This window comes from Carlito syrichta, unplaced genomic scaffold (genome assembly GCF_000164805.1).
Source record: "Carlito syrichta isolate Samal-C Ts95f unplaced genomic scaffold, Tarsius_syrichta-2.0.1 Scaffold308194, whole genome shotgun sequence".
NCBI lineage: Eukaryota > Metazoa > Chordata > Mammalia > Primates > Tarsiidae > Carlito > Carlito syrichta.
In genome coordinates this window covers 267,160-271,649 of record NW_007252290.1, presented here as the reverse complement: position 1 = coordinate 271,649, position 4,490 = coordinate 267,160, and the positions used below count along the sequence as shown (strand labels likewise).

At 48.5% G+C, this 4,490-nt stretch overlaps 1 pseudogene; it reads right to left on the bottom strand.

Annotated features, from left to right (window-relative positions):
• Nucleotides 1-4,490, bottom strand: part of LOC103267664 — a 23,986-nt pseudogene that overhangs the window by 14,907 nt on the left and 4,589 nt on the right.

Genomic DNA, 4,490 nt, shown 5'->3' with positions numbered 1-4,490 from the left:
CGGGCGTGGTAGCACGCACTTGTAGTTCCAGCTACTTGGAAGGGTTAAGTCGGAAGGATTGCATGAGCCCAGCAGGTTGAGGTTGCGGTGACCGGGAGTGGCCACTGCACTCCAGTCTGGGTGACAGAGTGAGACTCCAACTGAAAGAAAGAAAGAAAGAAAGAAAGACAGAAAGAAAGAAAGAAAGAAAGAAAGAAAGAAAGAAAGAAAGAAAGAAAGAAAGAAAGAAAGAAAGAGTGAGACTCCAACTGAAAGAAAGAAAGAAAGAAAGAAAGAAAGAAAGAAAGAAAGAAAGAAAGAAAGAAAGAAAGAAAGAAGAAAGAAAGAAAGAAAGAAAGAAAGAAAGAAAGAAAGAAAGAAAGAAAGAAAGAAAGAAAGAAAGAAAGAAAGAAAGAAAGAGATTGCCAACCGGGCACTGTGGCTTATGCCTGTAATCCCAGCACTTTGGGAGGCTGAGGTGAGAGGATTGCCTGAGCTCACAGGTTTGAGACCAGCTCAGACAACTTGGCAAGACTTCATCTCTACAGTAAATCAAAAAATAAGCCAGGCATAGTGGCAAGTGCCTGTAGTTCCAGCTACTTGGAAAGATCGCATGAACCCAGCAGGTCGAGACTGCGGTGGCCATAAGCGTGCCACCGCATTCCAGCCTGGGCAACAGAGTAAGATTCCAGCACTAAATAAAATAAATAAAATAAAGTGATTGCCAGGCACTAGGTCACAGATGAGGTGCTGGTGAGGGGAAGATATCACCATCTCCAAGGAAGAGACTTGGGACCTGCCAGCGCTGTATTGGAGTTTCCTTGCCTGCTTCTCCTCTATTCCTGGGATCCCAAAATACTTAATGAACCCTGGAGGAAAAACAATAACCTTCACCTCTGTGGCTGGAGAGGTTGAGAGGCGACAAAGATAATCCAACTTCCCTCTTTAAATCCCTCCCCAGTCCTTCCCTCCCATCAACTGACCTCCATGAAGCTTCCTCCTTTCAGAGGTCCACACCCGCCACCCATGAAGGCCACAGTTTAAACCATAGTGCATAGGTGATCTTTTATTCTAAAACAAAAATAGTCCAAAAAGTTGGTTTATGTGTCCTCTGTCAGGATCCCTGTTGAGATAACCACCTTCCTGCTAATGTCTGCAGAGTTGAGGTCTGAGGGGTCAGGCTGAGTATCTTCTCAACCTCACCCATGGTATCTCAAGGCAGGAGCCTCAATTCGTCCAGGCCACTTCCATATGGCAGAAGGTCTACACTGGTCTGGCCAATGCACATTCCAGGAGACAGGCAGGAGAAAGGGACAGTGTGGATTCTGCAGAATTGGTTGAGCCGCACAAACCCTTGAGCGACCACCAAGATAACAGGACACCAGTGAGTGCTATTGGGTCCCCATTCTTTAGCAGAGTGCCTTGGTTCTTTCCTCCTAATATTGTCAGTGTCTTGAGTAATATCTTAACACAATCCTGTGAAGATGAGGTTGAAGGTGGGATACGTGCCCTGCTAACATGAAAGCTCCCTCCATCCAACCATGTATCTCCCTATAGCATATCACCCTTCACACAGCACCCAACACCATCCACCACGTACCCTGTCTTGGCTTCATAGGGCCTTGGCCGGCCTTGTAGAGCTCCTGTAGAATATGGCATTCACCAGGAACGTGGACATGTATCTCATAGGGAAGTAGAGAGGCTTGGCGTCCCAGCCAGAGGAGTAGTACGTGGTGAGGGGGTAGGGTGGTAGGTGATCAATGCATGTTCCACACAGTTCTCACCAAGGACAGATCCTCTGAGCACTTTTACTCCATTTTTTCTGTTATTTCCTTGTCTGTTAGGAATGAGAAACTATCCATGTCTACCCCCTCCTGCCAGTGGCCCTACTTTGGGGTCAACTGAGAGTAGAAGTATCTAAGGCCTTATTCTTCCCCCCACCAAATCAATGCCCCAAATCAAAATCACTCACATTACCAGAGGAGTGTTCACCCAGGCAAGGAAAAACTGTTTTACACTGAGTCACATCTGGGTCTCTCCCTGGGACATCTGAACTCCACAAATTAAAGGTCTCTATGCACACTTGAAATCTAAGCACATGCAACCAACCATCTGTCTGTACAGCCAGCTTCCCATGAGGCCATGGGTGTCTTCCTTCAAAATAATGAGGGATACAGATAGACACTGGTCTCAAGTTCTGAGAAGCCTGGACACAAGCTTGTCTTGACCAGTTGACCACCCAGCACCCACCATGAGAGTGGAGCTAAAGGTCCTCACTCAGTGGAGAAGGCAGAGCCTGGAGGACAAGCCCTAAGGCCAACGGAGGCACTAAGGATTGCCGATGAGGGTTTGCTTCTCTCCCCACTGTCCACTGTTCACTCACTGGATGCCTGGACTGTCTCCCCACAGATCTGTTTGACCTCTGGCGTGGCTCGATCCCACATCTTCAGTTGCATCTTTTGGGTGCTATCCTTATTGGTCGTGCCAGTCTGGAAGAAACCGGGCTCAATAATGGCCACCTTCATGCCAAAGTAGGAGAGCTCCTTCCTGCAAGACACAGAGTCTGAGGGCAAACTTAATAGATCTTGGCAGGCAAAACACAAATTAAAAAAATAATAAAACCTAAACACCACAATATAATATTGAGTTGGAATAAACCACAGAAGTTGTGATTTATAATGTACAGCACCCTGGGGGTTAAAAATTGAGATGGTGGCATTGCCTCTGTATAGGGTTTTCATGTTTTCAGTATCTGGACTCACTATCTCTAAGTCCTACACATTCTCCAGCGATATGCCACTTCAGTGTCATCACCTCTCACCCACACATCCAGTGGGTCACCAGGATTCACCCATTTCATCCCCTCTACACTCCTCAGACCATCCCTCCGCACCCCGCCCTCCTACCAAAGGAAACTCCCTGAACGTCTCAGCTGGGCAATTGCAACTAGTCTCTGAGGAGCACCCTCTGCCCTGGTCCTAGCTCCCCACACTGATGGTAAAGGTGCTCCCTGCAGTCAGTGTGTGTCTAGATAACCATGAGACCAAGCTACTGCCCGGAGTAAATCCCTCCCATGGGATTCCACTGCCAAAAGCATGAAAAACCCACAGGCTCTCCACCAGCCCTTCTGGGCCCACCTGCCCAGCCTCCCCCTCCAGTCCTGGCCTTCTCTTTACCCCAGGAGGACCCCGCAGCACAGGCAGCCGGTTTGTGCCCACCCTGGACCTGGGGTGACGTCACTCCCTCATCCAGGAGCCCCTCCCACCTTCCTCACCAGGCTGTCAGAGATTGTTTGTCACTCCTCAACCTACCTCAAGTCTGGTGGCTATCATAGCCAACATGACTGACTTGATCATACCTCTATAAGTGTTGGCAGAAATCATTCTAGGTCTCCTTGTCCCTCTCTCAGTTCTCAGAGTTTTCAGTCAGGGACAAAACCATATTGTTGCCCTTAGACACATTTCTTGAGCACTCATACAAGCGACTGAAAGAATGTGTTGCATTGAGTCAGATGCTCTACCCACCTGCTTAAGGGCTCCCTGCAGCTAAATATCATGGTGCCTGTGCCCATGGGCTCTACTGGGAAAGGTGGTTCCTGCATGCTGTCCTTTGTCCCTTGCTCAACCACACAAGGATGGGCCTGGGGCCAGGAACACTCCTTCCCTAGAGAGGAGAAGCCCACAAGCCTGGCAGAGCTCATCACCTTGTGTGGGAACGTCTTTCCTGGCTCTGACTCAGTGAGTGCTTCTGGGTTGTGCTTCCGTATGTGTGCACCCATGACCTTAAGGCACACAGTAGCTATTAGTATTTCAGACTTCAAAGAGGAGTGGCCAGGCCCTTCTACTGCAGCAAGAGGGGTTAGTGACCATGCCAAGTTCAGACCTAGCTGCCTGGAGACTCTCTCTGGCACATAGGACCAAGGCACACTATTGGAGCTGATCTTGCTCTGTTTCTGCCAGATGTGAGGAAAGCTTTGTTCCATCCAGCACGGACCAAGTGGTTTCTGACGGTGAGTCTGATACCAAAGTGCATTGGGAAGAAGTGTGTAGAGTCCACCTCTAAAACAGTAATTGAAACACGGTGCTATACCCTTGGAACTCATAACATGAACACCGTGTTCTGCTTAGAACCCTCCAGAGCCAAACTATATGGGTCTAATTCTGCCTCAGATAGTTTCTGGCACAGGGTATATGTACTAAAGATCAAAGCCATGATTAAGAAAACTCTACAGTCTGGAGCCCTCCTGCCACCCTTCACTCAGAAAGGTGCTTTCCAGTGAAAGACTAGCCACATCCAGAAAGAGGAAGATGAGAGGGGTTAGAAAAAAGGAGTCAGAAAAGGATCTTGATAAGAGTTTTCAAAGGCTATGATTAAGAAAATAGTCTGAGCCGCGCTCAGTGGCTCAGCCTGTAATCCCACGCCTTGGGAGGCTGAGATGAGTGGATTGCCTGAGCCCACAGGTTCGAGACCTACCTGGGCAACTTGGTGAGACCTCATCTCTACATAAAATC